Source organism: Panthera leo, chromosome B1 (assembly GCF_018350215.1).
Source record: "Panthera leo isolate Ple1 chromosome B1, P.leo_Ple1_pat1.1, whole genome shotgun sequence".
Lineage (NCBI taxonomy): Eukaryota > Metazoa > Chordata > Mammalia > Carnivora > Felidae > Panthera > Panthera leo.
Window position 1 is genome coordinate 29,207,282 of NC_056682.1, and position 22,325 is coordinate 29,229,606.

The following is a 22,325-nucleotide window of genomic DNA, read 5'->3' on the forward strand; positions in this document are numbered from 1 at the left end:
GAATTTTAACCATAAAACAATTTAAAGACATGCTAACAGAATCAAGGGCAGTTTTCCCAATGGAATAAATTCAGTGTTAAAAAAAAAAAACCTGTGCTTTCTCCCCTTGTTTTTTGTTTGTTTGCTTGTTTTTTTTGTTTTTTTCATTTTGCAAAAGAGTAGTGACAATTTTGTCATGAGCTGCCATTGGCTTGAGGACCAGTGTCGGTTTGATGTCTGTGACTGAGACTGAAAAGCACCATTACCAGAACATTCTCCTGTAGCTTCAGAGAAGTGCAATGAGAGTCGTGTATATCATTTCTTAAAGATAAGCTAGAGAGAGCCAAAAAAAACCTCTCTCATTGGCCAGAACAGATGGAGAAATAAATGTATTTATGATGAGAAACTGGCTGAAAAATAAAACACCAGTGCTTTGTGAAAGCAGTGCTCGGGGTGAGCAAATTTCAGTCTTAAATGAAACGTCAGGATGGCAAATCAGTTTAATTGTTTAATTAGAAATATCGTTTCTCAGTGAGGAGATTAGGGGTTAATTTCTAAGACTAAATGGCTCCATTTATAGTAAGCCGTATAAAGTTTATACTAAAATTGAAATATTTTCAAAACATGTGTTTGGAAGGACAGTTTATCTTTATGGTCACCTCTGTGTTAGCTGTTTGGACCATGAGAGCCCTTCTTTCTGCCTTGCTTTCTCTGCCTGAAACAAGACTGCGTTGTCAGTTGCAGAAACACTGATATAAAAAGCAGAATTTGTGTGCTGTGTTGGTGCACATAGATCATAATTGAGGGCCATGAGAAATGTGCAGCTGCTCTTTCATTGCACCAGGAAAGCAAATGTTTTTGCTGTGTTACAAGTCTGTGTGCTTATACCTCCCTAACTCGCTCCTTTCAGAATAATTTCCCCAGAGTCAAATCCCAGCCAAGTGCAGCCTCTACATATCGAGGCGGGCATAAATGCTAGCTTGAGGCTTTTTCTGAAGTTGTAAAAAAGTTGACGGGTACTTTATTGGTTGGCTCAAGTATGAAATTATGGAGGTTTTCATATCCAAACAGCTGCACTTAAATTTTCCATCCCAAACACCTACCCATTTAATTCAAAATCAGAGGATAATTGGAAAAGCAGCTTCGTAAGATTCTGGCCTTTTAAAAAGGAAATAAAGTTGTTTAAAACATGCCAATTACATAGTTTATTGTGGCTTTTCTTTCTTTCATAGTAGTAGCTATGCACTCTTTCATGCACTGCTTAGGTGTTGACGATTGGTATCTACAGTCTGTTTTGTTTCAGCTCTAAGATGTTGTTTTACTCCAGTAAGAGCGAATTCTCCCCTTTGTACCACAGATGACAGGGGAATCCTCATTATCTATGCAATTGGGTGAAACTATAGCAAAACAAAATGGATTTTCATGGATAAAATTTGCATAGTGGAAAACAGCACATTTCATCTCTGAGATAAATACTACCATCTTTTTCTCATTGTCTCTGCAGTTCTCATGAAAAACAAATCAAGATAAATCAAAAAGAAAAATCAATTCTATCCCTTTACAAAATGGTAAATATATATGTCAGATTCCCTAAGAACCGTCAATGGCTTTTATTATTAATTTTTTTATTCTAGATGTAATTACATTAAGTAGTTTGGTTTCCAGAAGAGTTTGAATAATTAAAAAGCACCTGCCGATTTTCTCCAGTAAAGTAAAAAAGTATTTTAATAATACACAAACAGGAGAAACTGAGAACAAAAGAAAAGACAGGAGTAGAGGGATCATTTTAACCAATTTATTAATTTTCAAATTTTAAGCTTATCATTGTATTTACACTAAGACATGGTACGTAATAGCTATAGACGGATATTAGCAATAAATTAGCTATATCACTTTTTATGTAACTTAATGATAAATGCTGTTCGTCCCCACCCCCCCGAACCTCCACCCTTGATCTGGCTGTTCAGTATCCATATGGGAGACATGAACTCTAGTTGACTCCTTGTATTATGTATGGACTTGGGGTAATGGCTATACATGGATAAATGATATTCACAGATAATCTCAGGACATTTTAGCTTTCATCCCTCCAATCTCCCCTACCTCCAAATTATTTCAAAGTCACTGGGATGCAACAAATGCACTGAGTTTTTTTCCATTTCCTACTTTGGTTGATTACCTTAACAGAAGTGTAGGGAAGATGGAATGCTGAGTGTGTAGGCATGAGGAAAGACGCATTGAATTCAGCTCATCATTAAGTAAGCATGGCTGAATTTGCCATGCCTTTTCCTTGCAAACCATTTTTGTTAGCCTCAACAGATTATGAACTTCCTGTTGGTAAAACTGGGCCTGACCCTTCTCCATGCCTGATACCTGCTCAGGACCGACTGAAATAGAGGGTCTACTTGCTGCAGAATCCAGCTTGCATGGCCCAAGCAGTTAGCATCTCTTGTCAGTGGCTAATTACCTAAGCATGGGAACAGCTGTCGAATCTAGTATCATAAACTCTTTTGGACTCAAGGGTTATTTTTACCCCCTTCTGTTGTAGAGCCAAGGCTGGAGGAGGCTGTGTTTTGGTGGTTCATCATATCAGCTAAGAGGATGAAAACATGACAAAACACCTGAACATTTGGCACCTAGCCATGCGATGTCTTAAACAATACAAGCCCTCATCTCTCTTTGGGATGGCAAAACCATATTTGTGTTTCTACACAATGCTCAGTTCTTCCAATGTAAAGCATTCTACGTGGGGTTAAGGGTAACTGGATGGCTAAAAATCTGTTAAAAAATTTGTTTGATGTACCTCCTGCTATGTTTTTTAAAGTTACAACTATCCAGTAAGCATTATTTTTATTTCTTTTGGAAAACAAGTGGCAGATTCAAACCAAGAATCACTCAGTTTATTTCATTATAAATAATTTGTAAGTTTATAAGTGCATTGATTGTATATTTTCACTTTTCACAATAAAGAATCATCTGGGTTTCTCTAGTGAAAATGAGAAAAAAAAAAGGATTTGGCCACACAAGGTTTAAAACCTTCAGTATCCAAACACCAGGAGCCTCTATACAATAACATTTAGGACCAGATACCTCCTCTCCCCCCAGCCCCCTCCCCCCAACCCAACCATATTGGTTTATATTCACAAGTTGATGAACATTTGGTTTCTTTCTAGTTTTTTATATTATAAATAAACCTGCAATGAAGATTCATATGCAAGTCTTTGTATGCACATAAGCTTTTCTTTTCTCTTGAGTAAATATCTGGGAGTGGAATGGCTAGAACATATAGTAGGCATAGGCTCAGTTAAGAAAAACTGTTGCAGTATTTGCTAAAGTTCCAGCTGTTGTTCTCCCCTCCCTTCCAGGATTCACATAACGGAAATTCTAGTTCCACAAAGTCTGTTAAAAAATGTTTTCTTTGAGAGATCCTAACTGTCCAGATTCTAAGGTATTCAGTATAGCAGACCATCTCCTGTATCTAAAGAACTCTTTCAAGTAAGGACGGTAGCCTTGTCAAGACTTCAGGGGCATTAGTAAACCCTAATTAGGGAGACATTTTCTACATGCATGTAACTGGGAACTACTCATGGAAGGATGGCAATTAAATTGTATTGATACTGTTTTTGTTTTGTGTACCACAGTTTAAAATGCAACCAGGAAGCCAAGGTGAAACTCAAAAGAAATTCTGGAGCTTGTGTATTACCTCTTGCCTGGATGAGACTTTGCTCTTCCAATCAGATATTAGGCAAGGCTATGAGAATAAACTTTTCAGGGACATAATTAAAGAGAAATTTATTTGTATTTTTCTCGTGAACCAGTAGCATCATCTCCAGGGGGATGCATCCTAATAAGCAATTTAAAAAATTATTAGTTTTGGGGTGCCTGGCTCTGTTGGTAAAGCATGAGACTCTTGATCTTGAGGTCATGATTTTAAGCCCCACAAGCCCAACATTGGGTGTAGAGCTAACTTAAAAGATATTGGCTTCATTGAGACATACTTCACATAAAGTGAAATTGGCCAATTTGAAATGTACAATATAATGAATTTCAACAAATGTATGTAGTCCTCAAACCATCACCCAAATCATGTTATACAACATTTCCACTAAAAAAAAGAAAGTTCCTTCATGCCTCCTTCTAATTAACACCATTGTACCACATCCTGGACCCCCAGCAACCACTGTTCTGTTTCCTGTGACTATACTCTTACCTTTTCTAGAATTTTATATTAGTCTTTTGTGGCCAATATTCTTTTTGCTTCTTACAGTGGTTTTGATATTCATCCATATTTTGAGTTGTGTTAGCAGTTTATTTCTTTTTATTACAGAATGGTGTTCAGTTATATGGATATATCTCGATTTGGTTTATAATCACAAGTTGATGAACATTTCGTTTCTGTCTAGTTTTTGGATATTATAGATAAACCTGCAGTGAAGATTCATAGGCAAGTTTTTGTATGGACATAAGCTTTTTATTTTCTTTTGAGTAAATACTTGGGAGTGGAATGACTAGGATGTATAGTAGGTATTTGCTCATTTAAGAAGAAAAACTGATGCAGTATTTTCCAAAGTGGTTGTACCATTTTTCATTCCCATCAATAGGGTATGAAAGTTCCAAATCCTCCACACTTCACCAAGATTTGGTATAGTCTGTCTTTTTCATTTTAGCCATGCAGAGTGGCTTTAATTTGCATTTCCCTAATGACTAATGATATGTCTTATCTTTTCCTGTGTTCCCTTGACATCCATAGAGCTTTTCATTAAAATAATTTGCCAATTTTTAGTTGGGTTGTGTTTTCTTACTGAATTTAGGGAGTTCTTTATATAATGATGATTCAAATCCTTTATCAGATTTATGCTTTGCAAATATTTTCTCCCAGTCCATGGCTTCATACTCGTTTTTTTTTCAAAGAGTAAAAATTTTTAGTTTTGATGAAGTCTTCTTTATCAGTATTTTTTCTTTAATGGATCAGGTTTTTTGTGTTGCTGAGAAATCTTTGTCTGACTCAGGGCACCTGGGTGGCTCAGTCAGTTAAGCGTGTGACTGACTCTTGGTTTCCCTTCAGGTCATGATGTCTCAGTTTGTGAGTTTAAGCCCTGCATCAGGCTCTGCACTGGTGGTGCAGAGCCTGCTTGGGATTCTCTCTTTGTCCCTTTCTTACTCCCCCTTCCCTCCCCTCCCCTCCTTCTCTCTTTCTAAATAAACTTAATAAAAAAAATACTTTAGAAAAAGAAATCTTTGCCTGACTCAAGGTCATATAGATTTTCTCTGAACTGCTTTTCTCGAGGTTTTATGGTTTTAGGTTGTACATTATGACTATGCTTATCTGTGTTAATTTTGTACACAGCATGGATTTGATCAAAACTTTATTTTTTGGCATATGAAAATCCAATTTTTCTAGCTTTTTTTTTGTTTGTTTAGAAAGACTAGCTTTTCCCCCACTAAAGTGCTTTTTGAACTTTGGTAAAAAATCAGTTGTATGGTGGGGTTTATTTCTAGACTCTGCACTGATCTTATGACCTATTTCTCTATTTTTACATAAATACCACACTACCTTGATTTCTGTAGGTGGACCAGCCACATAATTTGTGGAGTTCAGTATAAAATGAAAATATGGGTCCCTTTGTTCAAACAGTATTAAGAATTTCAAGGCAGAGCAGAGCATTATACCCATCATAGGGCCCTTCTAAGAGTGGGGCTGGGTGCAACCCCATGAAACTGGACCCAATGGTAGCATTATAATATGTTTTGAAATCAAAATCAGGTAGGGTTAGTAACTCTCCTTTGTTCTTCCTTTCTGGAGTTTTTTTGTATTTTGATTTTTTTTCCTATTCTAGGTTCTTTGTATTTCTATAGGAATTTTAGAAATACCTTGTCAATTTCTTTTTTTTAAAAAACCTGCCAGAATTTTTGTTGGGAGTGCAATGGATGTATAGATCAATTTGGGGAGGGTAGATAGCTTCACAATATTGAGTCTCCAGACCTATAGGGTTTTTTTGTTTTTTTTTTTTGGAGTGACTTCTATAGTTGGTACCTTTCATGGAATTTGTCCATTTCATCAACACTGTCCAATTTCTGGACATACAGTTGTTCATAACTTTCCATTACTCTCCTTTTAATATGTGTAGAATCTCTAGTGATATCATGCTTCTCACTTTGATATTGACAATTAATATATTCTCTCCTCTTTTCCTGGTCAATCTGGCTAGAGTTTTATTGACTTCATTGGTTTTCTCAAGGAATCATCTTTTGGTTTCATTGATTTTCTTTTATTTTTCCCCCCAGTTTATTTATTTTTTAGAATAGAGAGACAGAGAGACAGGGAAAGAGAGAGAATCCTAAGCAGGCTCCAGGCACTGTCAGCACAGATCCTGATGTGGGGCTCGAACCCATGAACTGTGATATCATGACCTGAGCCAAAGCTGTACATTTAACTGACTGAGCCAGCCAGACACCCCTAATTATATAAAGATATTTTACTATTTTTATGTCTTTTTTGTCATTGATTTCTGCTCTTATTTATAGTATTTCCTTTCCTCTGTTTACCTTTCGTTTAAATTCCTCTTTCTTTTCTCAGGTGGAAACAGGTTGATTTGAACTGTTTCTTCTTTTGTATTATAGATGTCTAGGGTATAATCCACCCCCTAATTATTGCTTTCATGGCATCCTACAAATTTTGTTACTTTGTGTTTGCATTTTTATTCAGTTAATAACATTCTCTAATTAAAAAAATTTTTCTTCTTAAGTCAGTTTATTTAACAAGGGTATTATTTAGGCTCCAAATATTTGAGGACTTTCCAAACATCTTTCTATTATGCATTGCAAATTTAATTCTGTTGTCAGAGAGCATTATTTGTATAATTTGAATCCCTTCAAATTTATTGAGATTTGTTTTATCACCCAGACTGGTTTATTTTGGTAAAGATTTCATGTGCACTTGAGAACAATGTGTATTTGGCTGTTGCTAGGCTGTTTTATCATTTTCAGTTAGGTCTATTTGGTTGACAGTGTTGTTGAAGTCTTTTATATCCTTACTGATTTTCTGACTTTTTCTATCAATTTATAAGAAGGGTATCCAACTATAATTATGAATTTGTCTACTTATTCTTACACTTCTCTCAGTTTTCTCATGTCTTTTGAAACTGTTATTACATGCAAAAACATTTAGGATTACTGTGACTTCCTGAAATAGTAAACTCTTTAACATTATGAAATAACCCTCTTTATTCCTGCTAATATTTTTATTTCTAAAATATACTTTGTCTTATACTTACATAGACACTCAGGCAATTTTTTGGTTAGTGTTTATCCTTTTCCATTTTACTTGTAACCTGCATGTGTCTTTATGTCGAAAGTATGTTATTTGTTGGTAGCAAATAGCTGGGTCATGTTTTTTAATCCAATTTGACAGTCTGTCTTTTAATTGGGGTGTGTAGACCATTTACATTTAGTGTGATTATTGATATTGTTAGGTTTCAGTCTCTCTCTCTCTCTCTCTCTCTTTTTGCTATTTGTTTTCTGGTCCTATCTGTGTTTCCTTCCCCTTTTGCACATCTTCAGCCTTCTTTTGAATGAATTGAACATTTTTTTTGATTTCATTTTATATTATTTAAAACATTTTTTTTAATGTTTGAGAGAAAGAGAGACAGAGTGTGAGTGGGGGAGGGACAGAAAGAGGGGGAGACACAGAATCCGAAGCAAGCTCCAGGCTCTAAGCTGTCAGCATAGAGCCCTATGCGGGGCTCAAACCCACAAACCACAATATCATAACCTGAGCCAAAGTCAGATGCTTAACTGACTGAGCCACCCAGGCACCCCTTATATTCTTTAGCTTATTAGCTACAATTTTTCTTTTCAGTGGTTGCTTTAGGGTTTATTTTATACATTTTTAAGTTATCATAGCCTAAGTGGTATTATACCATTTAATGTATAGTGTAAGAACTTCACAATAGTATTAGTTCCATTTCTTCCATCTTTATACTCTTTGATGTCATGCATTTTGCTATGCGTATGTTATAAACATAATACACTGATGTTATTTTGGTTTAAATAGTTATCCTTTAAAGATATTTAAATATTAAGAAAGCTATTTCATAGATTTACCCACATATTACTATTTCCAGTGTTCCTTCCTTTGTGTAGATCCATATTTCTACCTGTCATTATGTTCCTTCTGCCTGAAGGACTTCCTTTTACACTTCTGATACTTTAGGCCTGCTGGTGATGGATTCTTTCTGCTTTTGTATGTCTAAAAATGTCTTTATTTTGTTGTAAATTAAAATATTTTTTTCTGGGTACACATTTCTCTTTTTTTAAGTTTATTTATTTATTTTGAGAGAGAAAGCACAAGCAGAGGAGAGGCAGAGAGACAGGGAGAGAGGGAGAATCCAAGCAGGCTCCATGTGGTCAGGGCACAGAGCCCGACATGGGACCCGAACCCACCAAACTGTGAGATCATGACCTGAGCCAAAATCAAGATGCTTAGCCTACTGAGCCATCCATGCACCCCTCTGGGTACACATTTTTTTTTCTTTTTTTCTTTTTTAAATTTTATTTTTTAAAATTTACATTCAAATTAGCGTATAGTGCAACAATCATTTCAGCAGTAGATTCCTTAATGCCCCTTACCCATTTAGCCTATCCCCCCTCCCACACCTCTCCAGTAACCCTCTGTTTGTTCTCCATATTTATGAGTTTCTTATGCTTTGACCCCTTCCCTGTTTTTATATTATTTTTGTTTCTCTTCCCTTATGTTCATCTGTTTTGTCTCTTAAAGTCCTCATATGAGTGAGGTTATATGATTCTTGTCTTTCTCTGACTAATTTCACTTAGCATAATATCCTCCAGTTCCATCCACATAGTTTCAAATGGCAAGATTTCGTTCTTTTTGATTGCCAAGTAATAATACTCCATTGTATATATATACCACATCTTCTTTGTCCATTCATCCATCGATGGACATTTGGGCTCTTTCCATACTTGGGCTATTCTTGATAATGCTGCTATAAACATTGGGGTGCATGTGTTCTTTTGAAACAGCACACCTGTATCCCTTGGATAAATACCTAGTAGTGCAATTGCTGGGTCGTAGGGTAGTTCTATTTTTAGTTTTTTGAGGAACCTCCATACTGTTTTCTGGAGTGGCTGCACCAACTTGCATTCCCACCAACAACGCAAAAGAGATCCTCTTTCTCCGAATCCCTGCCAACATCTGTTGTTGCCTGAGTTGTTCATGTTAGCCATTCTGACAGGTGTAAGGTGGTATCTCATGGTGGTTTTGATTTGTATTTCCCTGATGATGAGTGATGTGGAGCATTTTTTCATGTGTCGGTTGGCCATCTGTATGCATTCTTTGGAGAAGTGTCTATTCATGCCTTTGTCCATTTCTTCACTGGATGATTTGTTTTTTGGGTGTTGAATTTGATAAGTTCTTTATAGGTTTTGGATACAAACCCTTTATCTGATAGGTCATTTGTATGTATCTTCTCCCATTCTGTCAGTTGCCTTTTAGTTTTGCTGATTGTTTCCTTCGCTGTGCAGAAGCTTTTTATTTTGATGAGGTCCCAGTAGTTCATTTTTGCTTTTGTTTGCCTTGCCTCCAGACGTGTTGAGTAAGAAATTGCTGCAGCCAAGATCAAAGAGGTTTTTGCCCGCTATCTCCTCAAGGATTTTGATGGCTTCCTGTCTTACATTTAGGTCTTTCATCCATTTTGAGTTTATTTTTGTGTATGGGGTAAAAAAGTGGTCCAGGTTTGTTCTTCTGCATGTTGCTGTCCAGTTTTCCCAGCACCACTTGCTGAAGAGACTGGCCTTATTCCATTGGATATTCTTTCCTCCTTTGTCAAAGATTAGTTGGCCATAGGTTTGTGGGTCCATTTCTGGGTTCTCTATTCTGTTCCATTGATCTGAGTGTCTGTTCTTGTGCCAGTACCATACTGTCTTGATGATTACAGCTTTGTAGTATAGCTTGAAGTCTGGGAGTGTGATGCTTCCTGCTTCGGTTTTCTTTTTCAAGATTGCTTTGGCTATTCGGGGTCTTTTCTAGTTCCATACAAATTTTAGGATTATTTGTTCTAGCTCTGTGAAGAATACTTGTGTTATTGTGATAGGGATTGCATTGAATGTGTAGATTGCTTTGGGTAGTATTGGCATTTTAACAATATTTGTTCTTCCTATCCAAGAACATGGAATCTTTTTCCATTTTTGTGTGTCTTCTTCAATTTCTTTCATAAGCTTTCTATAGTTTTCAGTGTATAGGTTTTTCATCTCTTTGGTTAGATTTATTACTAGGTATTTTATGGTTTTTTGTGCAACTGTAAATGGGATCAATTCCTTGATTTCTCTTTTTGTTGCTTCATTGTTGGTGTATAGATTTCTGTGAATTGAGTTTATCTCCTGGAACTTTGCTGAGTTTATGAATCAGTTCCACCAGTTTTGTGGTGGAATCTTTTGGATTTTCCATATAGAGTATCATGTCATCTGCGAAGAGTGAAAGTTTGACCTCCTCCTGGCTGATTTGGATGCCTTTTATTTCTTTGTGTTGTCTGATTGCTGAGGCATAGACTTCCAATACTATGTTGAATAATAGTGGTGAGAGTGGACATCCCCGTCTTACTCCTGACCTTAGGGTGAAAACTCTCAGCTTTTCCCCATTGAGGATGATATTAGCATTGGGTCATTCATATACGGTTTTTATGATCTTGAGGTATGATCCTTCTAGCCTTACTTTCTTGAGGGTTTTTGTCAAGAAAAGATGCTATATTTTGTCAAATGCTTTCTCTACATCTATTGAGAGGGTCATATGGTTCTTCTCTTTTCTTTTAATGATGTGATAATCACGTTAATTGTTTTGTGGATATTGAACCAGCCCTGCATCCCAGGTATAAATCCCACTTGGTCATGGTGAATAATTTTTTTAATGTATTGTTGAATCCGGTTGGCTAATATCTTGTTGAGGATTTTTGCATCCATGTTCATCAGGGAAATTGGTCTATAGTTCTCCTTTTTAGTGGGTTCTCTGTCTGGTTTTGGGATCAAGGTAATGCTGGCTTCATAGAATGAGTTTGGAAGTTTTCCTTCCATTTCTATTTTTTGGAACAGTTTCAAGAGAATAGGTATTAACTCTTCCTTAAATGCTTGGTAGAATTCCCCTGGAAAGCCATCTGGACCTTCTTGACTCTTGTTTTTTGGGAGATTTTTGAATACTAATTTGATTTCCTTACTGGTTATGGATCTGTTCAAATTTTCTATTTCTTCCTGTCTCAGTTTGGGTAGTGTGTATGTTTCTAGGAATTTGTCCATTTCTTCCAGATGGCCCATTTTATTGGCATATAATTGCTCATAATATTATTATTGTTTTTATTTCTGCTGTGTTGGTTGTGATCTCTCCTCTTTCATTCTTGATTTTATTTATTTGGGTCCTTTCCTTTTTCTTTTTGATCAGACTGGCTAGTGGTTTGTAAATTTTGTTAATTCTTTCAAATAACCATCTTCTGGTTTCATTGATTTGTTCTAGTGTTTCTTTGGTTTTGATAGAATTAATTTCTGCTCTAATATTTATTATTTCCTGTCCTCTGCTGGTTTTGGGTTTTATTTGTGTTCTTTTTCCAGCTCTTTAAGGCATAAGGTTAGGTTGTGTATCTGAGATCTTTCTTCCTTCTTTAGGAAGGCCTGGATTGCTATATTACTTTCCTCTTATGACTGCCTTTGCTGTGTCCCAGAGGTTTTGGGTTGTGGTGTTATCATTTTCGTCGGTTTCCATGTACTTTTTAATTTCCTCTTTAACTTCTTGGTTAGCCCATTTATTCTTTAGTAGGATGTTCTTCAGTCTCCAAGTATTTGTTTCCAAATTTTTTCTTGTGGTTGATTTCGAGTTTCATAGTGTTGTGGTCTGAAAATATGCATGGTATGATCTCGATCTTTTTGTACTTGCTGAGGGCTGATTTATGTCCCAGTATGTGGTCTGTCCTGGAGAACGTTCCATGTGCACTGGAGAAGAATGTATGTTCTGCTGCTTTAGGATGAAATGTTCTGAATATATCTGTTAAGTCCATCTGGTCCAGTGTGTCATTCAAAGCCATTGTTTCCTTGTTGATTTTTTGATTAGATGATCTGTCCATTGTTGTGAGTGGGTGTTGAAGTCTCCCACTATTATGGTATTACTATCAGTGAGTTTCTTTATGTTTGTGATTAATTTATTTATATATTTGGGTGCTTCCACATTTGGCGCATGAATGTTTACAATTGTTAGGTCTCCTTGGTGGATAGACCCCTTGATTATGATATAATGCCCTTCTGCATCTCTTGATACAGTCTTTATTTTAAAGTCTAGATTGTCTGATATAAGTATGGCTACTCCAGCTTTCTTTTGTTGACCATTAGCATGATGGATGGTTCTCCATCCCCTTACTTTCAATCTGAAGGTGTCTTTAGGTCTAAAGTGGGTCTCTTGTAAACAGCATATAGATGGATCTTGTTTTCTTATCCATTCTGTTACCCTATGTCTTCTGATTGGAGCATCGAGTCCGTTGATGTTTAGAGTGAGTACTGAAAGATATGAATTTATTGCCATTATGATGCTTGTAGAGTTGGAGTTCTGGTGGTAGTCTCTGCTCCTTTCTAATCTTTGTTGCTTTTGGTATGTATGTATGTATTTATATTTTCATCTTTTCTCCTCAGAGAGTCCCCCTTAAAATTTCTTGCAGGGCTGGTTTAGTGGTCAAAAACTCCTTCAATTTTTGTTTGTCTGGGAAACTTTTTATCTCTTCTATTTTGAATGACAGTCTTCCTGGGTAGAGAATTCTTGGATGCATATTTTTCTGATTCAGCACATTGAATATATCCTGCTACTCGTTTCTGGCCTGCCAAGTTTCTGTGGATAGGTCTGCTGCAAACCTGATCTGTCCTCCCTTATAGGATAAGGACTTTTTTTCCCTTGCTGCTTTCATGATTTTCTCCTTGCCTGAGTATTTTGTGAATTTGACTATGATATGCCTTGTGGGTGGTCAGTTTTTGTTGAATCTAATGGGAGTCCTCTGCGCTTCTTGGATTTTGATGTCTGTGTCTTTCCCCAGGTTAGGGAAGTTTTCCACTATGATTTGCTCACATAACCCTTCTACCCCTATTTCTCTCTCTTCCTTTTCTGGGACCCCTATCAATTCTGATGTTGTTCTTTTTTAATGAGTCACTGATTTCTCTAATTCTTAAATCGTGCTCTTTTGCCCTAATCTCCCTCTTTTTTTCCTTCGTTATTCTCTATAAGTTTGTCCTGTATATCGCTGATTCTCTGTTCTGCCTCATCCATCCTTGCTGCCGTGGCATCCATTCATGATTGCAGCTCAGTTATAACATTTTTTATTCCATCCTGACTAGTTTTTACTTCATCTCCGCAGAAAGGGATTCTAATCTATTTTCGACTCCAGCTAGTATTCTTATTATCATGATTCTAAATTCTGGTTTAGACATCTTGCTTGTACCTGTGTTGGTTAAGTCCCTGGCTGTCTTTTTTCATGCTCTTTCTTTTGGGGTGAATTCCTTCATTTTGTCATTTTGAAGGGAGAAAAGGAATTAATGAAGTAGAAAAAATTAAAATTAAAAAAATATTAAAATTAAAAAATTAAAAACACACACAAAAAAATTGAATAAATGATGCTGGATCTTAGGTGTGTTTTTGGTCTGGGTGTTGAAAGTGGCTTGACAGATTAGAGAAAAAAGATGAAAGAAGAAAAAAAAAAGAAAATTGTTTGAAAATTTGAAAAAATGAATACACTGAAGTAGACTAAAATGAAATGATGGGTGTAAACTATAATTTGAAAAAATTTACACAAAAGTAAAAAATATAGTAGAAAAAAATTAAAGAAAAATATTTTTAATAAAAATTAAAAATAAAAATGAATTTTTTTGTCTTTCTGTACTCAAAAAGAAAAGAAACGAAAAAAAGAAAAAGAAATCATTTGAAAATTTGAAAAAATGAATTCACTTAAGTAGACTAAAATAAAATGATGGAAGTAAAATAGAATTTGAAAAAAATTACACAAAAGTAAAAAATATAGTAAAAAATTTTAAAGAAAAATATTTTTACTAAAAATTGAAAATGGAAATTATTTTTTTCTCTTTAAGAAAAAGAAAAGAAATGAAAAAGAGAAAAAACATAGAAAAAAAAAAGAATGAAAGAAAATTGAATAGATGGACCTGCCAACAGACTGAAATACAACTGAAATTACTTCATTTTCCCCTAGAAGTCAGACTATGAAGCGCTTTATAGTCCATAAGCTAAGCAGGTGGTGAGACTTCTGTTCTTGAAGAGCCAGGTTGGCCCAGTTGGGCGGGACTTAGTGCAACAACTCCATTCTCCACTAGATGGCGCTGCTAGCCTACTGGGGTGGATTGTTGTGGTGCTTGTAGGTACGTAGGCACATGTGCTGGAGCGGTGAAAATGGCATCACTCAGCTACCCAGTCTCTAGTATCAGAACTCTGTTCTCCCCGAGCAGCAATCACGCACTTTTCCTTTGTCTTCAGCTTTCGTCCACTCCCCGCTTTTACATTGTCCGTGACCAAGCCCTAGGTAGTACCTCTCTCCTGAGTTTTGTCTCAGATCGAGCTGTTTTCCAGGTGCCTTATTTCTGAGGGACTGCAGCTTTGACCCATTCCGCCCCTCTCCGGAGCGTCTTATTGAACAATGGCCGAATGCCGGCTGCACCCAGGAAAGTTTGTGGGACTGTGCTGCTGTTGCTGATGCCCAGAGACTGTGGCCAACATGCCAGCCTGCCCCAGAAAAAGTTTATGAGATAGTGTAGCAGCAGCATTTCAGGGATTATGGAAAATCACAACACATATCTGGTACCCCGCTTCACCCTTAATGACCTTGTTCCAGCACCAGCAAATGTGGCCATTCTCTGGGGTTGGCTGGGCCCAGGTTGCTCCATAGCCTCTACCAAATGTCCTTCCAGCAGTGGAACCGCTTCTTCCCATGTGGCCCGAGAACCTCCCAGACCCCACTCTGTTCCTGGGGATTTGCCCTTCCCACCAGAGGACCACCAGGTATCCAGCTGCGGAATTGCAGACTCTGCACTCCCCGTTTACAGTCTTAATGGAATTTAAACCCTCCCCTTTCTCCTTTGTCCTTTTTTTAGTTCAGTCCCTGCAGCTGTTTCCAATTTTCCACACTCTCCCCAGCTGCTTTTGGGGAGGGGTGCTTTTCCCGTATTCTCCCCACCATCTCCATCCTCTCTCCACATGCAAAAGCACCTCCCTGCCCTCCCTGGCTTCTCTCTCCCCAAGTTCACCTCGCCACACCATGTACCTGCTGAATTCTGTGGTTCAGGTTTTGCAGATTGTTGTGTTAATCCTCAGATCAGTTTTCTAGGTGTGCAGGATGGTTTAGTGTTGGTCTGGCTGTATTTCATGGATGTGAGACACACAAAAAAAACTTCCATGCTGTTCTGTCATCTTGGCTCCCTCCCCAAAGTCTTTCCAATCACTTGTAAACTATTAAACCATCTAGCCTCCTGTTAGTGTCTCTGGATTTTTGCCTATTGCGCCTCTTGTCACTCCTTTAGCGCCAGCCAGGCTGGCCTCCTTACACTTCCTACATGGGTACACATTTCTAAGTTGACAATTTGATTTTCTCTCAGTACTTTACTAGTTACCCCCTGTCATCTTATTTGCATTATTTACTATAGGAAATCTATCATCGTTATTTTGTTCCTATTTATGTAATGTGTTATTTTCTTCCTACTGCTCTAAGATTTTCTCTTTATCACTAGTTTTGAGGAATTTGATTATGATGTACCTTCTTCATGTTTCTTATGCTTTAGTTCATTAAGCTTTTTTTGTTTTTCAATTTGTCTGTGTAAATTCAAGTTAGTTAACATAGAGTGTAGTATTGGTTTTAGGAGTAGTACCCAGTGATTTATCACTTACAGGTAACACCCAGTGCTCATCCCAATAAGTGCCCTCCTTAATGCCCATCCCCCATTTAGCCCATCCCCCCCAACCCCTTCAGCAACCCTCAGTTTGTTCTCTGTACTTAAGAGTTGCTTATTGTTTGCCTACCTCTCTGTCTTTATCTTATTTTCCCTTCCCTTCCCCTATGTTCATCTGTTGTGTTTCTTAAATTCCACATATGAGTGAAATCATGTGGTATTTGTCTTTCTCTGACTGAGTTATTTCTCTTAGCATAATACACTCTAACTTCTTGAATCTGTGGGATTTGAATTATAATTAACTTTAGAAATTTTTCAGCCATTATTTTTTGTGTCCTGTGCTCTAATATCTTCAGAGAATTCAATTACATGCATATTAGGCCACTTGGAGTTGTCACACAGCTCACTACTACCCTTATTCTTTTCTGAATTATTTTTTTCTCTGTGTATTTCATTTTGGATGGTTTCTACTGTAATTTCTTTTTTGGTCATACTGTGAAGTTATTTCTTTATTTTCTCTGCTTACAGTTTTCTTTTGTAAACTGAGGATCACACACACATCCTTAGTTTCAGTTCAGTTCAACAATTCTATGTACTCTTGAAAACGCATAAAAAACAAGACAAGAATTTTTTTATCACCAAAGAAAATTCACTTCTCCTTTTCTCTCTTCGCTGCCTTTTGTGATACAACCTTTTCCTATCTTTGATCATCATAAATTAGCTTTACTTGTTCTTGGAGATTATAAAAATGGAATGATAGAGTTGATTGTGAGTGAGAGTTGATATGTATAATTGACATATAACACACAATAGTGTGTGTGTATGTGTGTGACTTAAGCTGATCCATGAGGATAGATATATCCATGGTGTTGTTCCATTATCTCTTGAAATATGTTGTCTTCTTCATTTTCAATTTCCTTTCCTTCTGGGGATCCCATTACATACATGTTAGACTATTTGATCTTTTTCTTTTTTTTAATTTCAAGGTGACTTTCTTTATTTCTGATTTCAAGTTTGTATTTAAATTCTAGTTAACACATGGTAAAATTGGTTTCAGGTGTAGAATTTAGTTGATACTACTATGACTTATTTAAATTCACTAGTTTTTTTCTGCAATGTCTAATTTGTCATGAATCCTATCTAGTGTTTATTTTACCTTAGACACTGTGTTTTTATCTAGATGTTTGATTTAGGTTTTTTTAAAAAATCTTTTTCTTAATGTTTTTATATGTGAAATACAATTATAGCACCTATTTGAATGTTTTTGTTTTAATTTTTTTTAAGTTTATTTACTTATTTTTTGAGAGAGAGCAGAGAAGGGGCAGAGAGAGTGGGAAACAGAGAATCCCAAGCAGGTTCTGTGCTGTCACTGCAGAGCCCGACAGGGGGCTTGAACTCACTGTGAGATCATGACATGAGCTGAAACCAGGAGTTGGCTACGTAGCCAACTGAGCCATCCAGGTGCCCCTTGTGTGCTAATTCTGACAAGTGAACCAGTTCTGGGTTGACTTCTAATGATTTTTCTTATCATCATGTTTCATATTTTCCTGCTTCTTTGCATAACTGGTAAAGTTTGATTGGATGCAAAATCAATTTGTGATTTTATATTGTTAGGTGATGGATATTTGTATATTCCTGACATTATTCTTGAGTTTTGTTATGGGAGCAGTTAAATTACTTGGAAGCAGTCTGGTCTTTTTGCATCTTGCTTTTAAGATTTGTAATGCAGGGCCAGCACAGAATTTAGGGAGGACTACCTATTTCTGACCAATGAGGCAAATTCCTTTTGAAAATTCTACCCAGTGTTTCATGAATTATGAGGTTTTCAAGTCTAGCTGATGGTAGCAAACACTATTTCCAGCACTATGTGCATGCTGCTTCCTATGTCCTCAAATCTTTTGGATGACTCTCTAGACTCAAGTAGTTTCCTTCCATGCATGTACTGATCAGCACTAAGAGAGGACCCTCTGCAGACTTTTAGGGCGTGTCTCTGGACAGCATTTTCTTCTCCAGTATGCTATCCTGCAAACTCTAGACTATTTAATATCCCCAGATTCTCAGCTCCAACTCTAGTAAGGTTGTCCTCCAGGCTGTGCTTAGATTCCTCCTATCTGTTCTGTGGTTTGGAAATTCTCTCAAGGGCAAATTTCTGGGACAATTCTGTCAATCACCTAGTTTGTTTCTTGTCTCTCTGGGATCACTGCCTTTCTTTGCCTGATGTCCAGCATTTTGAAAACCATGGTTGCATATATTTTGTCTGCTTTTTTTTTCCTGTTGTTATTTCAAGTTCAAGATTTGAGGGTAAGCCTGGTCTCTTTTTCACTAGAAGTAGAAGTGATTTACTTTTCAAATTTTAGTTTTTTTTAAATTGAGATATAATTGACATATAACATTATAATTAGTTTAATGTATACAACATCATGATTCAGTATTTGTATATATTGCACTCTTTTTAGTTAAACATTTTTTAAAAATTATTATGTTTGTTTATTTGAGAGAGAGAGAGACAGAGTGCCAGTGGGGAAGGGGCAGAGAGAGAGGGAGACACAGAATTTGAAGAATCTGAGCTAACAGTGCAGAGCCTGAAATGAGGCTTGAATTCATAAGGTGTGGGATCATGACCTGTGCCAAAGTTGATGCTCAACTAACTGAGCCACGCAGCCACCCCATCTTTTTAATTAAAAAAATTTTTTTTATGTTTTATTTTTTTTTGTTTTTGAGAGACAGAGAGAGAGAGAGACAGCATGTGCAGGGGAGGGGCAGAGAGCAAGGAAGACACAGATTTGATGTCTTCCGTCAGCACAGAGCCTGTCCTGAGGCTTGAACCAATGTACTGTGAGATCATGACCTGAGCTGAAGTCAGATGCTTAACTGACTGAGCCAGCCAGGGGCCCCTACAAGCTTTTAAATTTATTTAACATCACTTCTCAGGCTCTAGCTTTAGTATATGTTTAGTTTTTCTCTCCCTAGAGGTCAGATACTCTGTTTTGTTCATTTTTTATTGAGAGTGAGTGAATGAATAAATAAGTGAAGGGTATGATGTAAAGGAGATGATGGAAATGAACATGGAAGTCTTGATGCTCTCTAATCAATTGTCAAGTTATCTTGATTTATAATGGTTACATGTTAATCATCAGTAGCTCTTTTCTAAAGATTTGGAAGCTTTTTACTGATAATCGTCCACTGTTTCTAGTGGTATGGAAAGTGTCCTTTCTTCTCAGTTTGAAGAACAAAAAGTAGAACATTAAAAAAATAAATTTTAGGAATGTTAAAATATTTTTATTTACATTATAAAATGAATGCAAATATTCAAGCTTTCACTTCTGGAAAATATTGAATATGTAAGCTGGAATATAAAATTTAATATTCCAAATTAAAATTTGTATTCCAATTTGTATTGGAATTCGTATTCCAAATACCTCTTGATATTTTTGTCACTTTTAGTAGGTTCTAGAAGGGCCCTACCTTATGTGAGTTATACAAATTCTTTTTTATTTAATTTTTATTGATTTTTATATCAAAAATTGTTTTTAACATTTATTCATTTTTGAAAGGCAGAGAGAGACAGAGCGCGAATGGGGGAGGGGCAGAGAGAGAGAGGGAGACACAGAATCCGAAGCAGGCTCCAGGCTCTGAGCTGTCAGCACAGATCGTGACATGGGGCTTGAACTCCTGGACCACGAGATCATGATCTGAGCTGAAGTCGGCCACTTAACCGACTGAGCCATGCAGGCGCCCCACAAATTCTTTTTGAAAATTACTGAATCAGTAGTTTCCACGAATTATCCAACTCCTCATTACTCTGAGTTTCAAGTATGAGAAATCCCATTTGATTTATGGTGTAATATCTGTAACTGTAATAATTCAATTCTGATGAATTTTTATTTTATTTAAAAATATTGGCACAAGATAATATGTCAAACATTTAAAGTTCTCGGTTTCACTTTATATATTTGACTAAATTTTGGAAAATTTGTATGAGAGTATTATACCCATTGCTTCGCACTTGCTTTTTTATTAACATATTTTGAAGATATTTCTCTATTAGATTTTATATTCCTAATGCTCTTTTTAACTGATGCAAAATATTCCTTTATGTACAGGTTTTATAATTTATATAATCAGCACCCTTGAAGTTGACATTTTAAATAGAATTCTATGACCAACTAAAAATAATTGTATTTGCCACATTTATTTTATATTCAGCATTAAACATCTGTGAGTACTTGTGCATTTTATTCTATTAACCAAATTTTCTGGAATTTTTGACCATTTCAACTGGCACATCTAGATCATGAATTTTGGTCAAGATAAAGTGAGAAGGCTTTACAAAGTCTACAGAGGCAGCCTCTACCACAGTTTCTCTTGGCAAAGAGCAGCTTATAACTAAACCAATATGTCTTTAAAGCTTCACTACCTTGCTTTGTAGATGTTTCAGAAGAACACTTCATATTTGGCTGGTGGGATCCAGTAGTCTGACCAAAAATGGGTTCTGGGTCAGCGACCATACATTACAAAAAATTTTGGATTCATATTTATTTTTCTTTGTGAATTTAAGGTTTTTGAAATTGACACCCATCGTGTGGAATGAGGCATAATGTTTCCAAAAGCAAGGTTTAGGATTACTAAGAAATTTATGATACTTTTTTGCCATGGGCTTGATCAAAGGAACTTAAAAAAAAAGAAGGAAGGAAAATCACTTTGAATAAAAATACAAACACAACACACATTTTAATACTTTTTCTAAAAGCTGAAGGCAGCTAATATTTATTACTCCAATGACTTAGGGAAATCAGTTACCATACATTGTCTTTATAATCCTCAAACTAACACTGTTATACCTTAGAGTCAGTGATATTAGGAGTTTGAACAAGGCCATATAGTTAGCAAGTGACAAAGATAGGATTTGAACCTAGATTTATCTTTTCCCAAATATTGTGCTTTTTTTCTATAGAAAGAAGACTTTTTTTTTCCACTGTAGGATACTGTGTGTGTGTGTGTGTGTGTGTGTGTGTGTGTGTACCTGTATGTGCACATGAGCTTCTGGAGAGTTGTTCCAGAATTCTCAAACATTATTATATTCTAATGTAAAGAAAAGCATCCTCATAACTTGCATTTGTTTTGAAGAGGAAAGAAAATAAATTTTAATATGAGGTAAACTCAGTACTTTATACTCTGTAGTATTCTATTTGTGAAAATTGATGGGGGGTGGAGGCCTAAGAATGTGATCTTTGACAGTTTAGAGAAAACCACATTTTTAAAATGTGTGCTCTTTTCTTTGGTTGTCACTAGAACTGGAAAAAGGAGAATACAGTTTTCATGAGAGAAGGACCCAGCAGAATGAAGCAAAGTCTAAGAATGGATTTGTTAGTAAGAGATATCCTATGGTCAGTACTGGAGGTTAATTTTTGGAACAGTAATGTATGGCATAAAATTTAAAGTTGTTTTCTATTCCATGGTATAATTACTATTTTTTATCATTAAATATCAGTTAATTTTTTTACACATAATATCCTTATGTTGCTTTTAATTTGGGTAATGAGGAATGGGATGATGTCTAAGGCAGGCCAAAATCCTAAGGAAAGGAGCTAATGAGAAGAAGCCTGGACAGTGAGCAGCAATCATGAATTAAGCAGGGACAACAATTTAAAGGGAGATGTAGGGGAGATTTTACTTTTCCTCCAGATTCCCATTCTACTCTGCTCTGGGAATCCTCAGCAATATTAGGACAGTGGCCTTACCATAGTAGGTAGAATGGGGCCTAGAACCTAAAGGAATTGGGGATCCTATGAAGGGGGCTGGGAAGCTTAGGGACATTCGATTTAAATGACTTTGATAATAGTTTGGCTTTTTTGTTTCACCATTTGGGGTAGAATATGTGATATACATATATATATATATATATATATATATATATATATATATATATATATATATATAAAGGAATATTCCTCAGTCATAAAAAAGAATGAAATATTGCTATTTGCAGCAACATGGATGGATCTATAGGGTAGAATGTTAAGTGAAATAAGAGAGAAAAAGACAAATATCCTATGATTTCACTTGTATGTGACATATAAGGAACTAAACAAATGAACAAAGAAAAAAGAGACACAGAAAAACAGACTCTTCTTTTAAAAAATGTTTATTTATTTTTGAGAGAGAGAGTGTGCAAGAGAGAGCATCAGCTAGGGAGGGGCAGAGAAAGAGGGAGAGAGAATCCCAAGCAGGTTCCATGCTGTCAGCACAGAAACGGACATGAGGCTCAATCTCACTAACCTTTGGATTGTGACCTGAGTTGAAACCAAGAATCAATGCTTAACTGACTGAGCCATTCAGCCCCCAAAACAGACTCTTAAAATAGAATAAACTGGCAGTTGCCAAGGGGGGTGGGGGGATGGATGAAATTGATAAAGGGGATT

At 36.3% G+C, this 22,325-nt stretch overlaps 1 long non-coding RNA gene across 1 annotated transcript in view; it reads left to right on the plus strand.

Moving 5' to 3' along the window:
* Positions 1-22,325, plus strand: part of LOC122217481 — a 235,454-nt gene that overhangs the window by 198,256 nt on the left and 14,873 nt on the right. Inside the window, exon 8 of the long non-coding RNA XR_006201524.1 lies at positions 21,196-21,290. This is a non-coding gene — a long non-coding RNA (uncharacterized LOC122217481). The remainder of the gene's footprint in view (positions 1-21,195; positions 21,291-22,325) is intronic.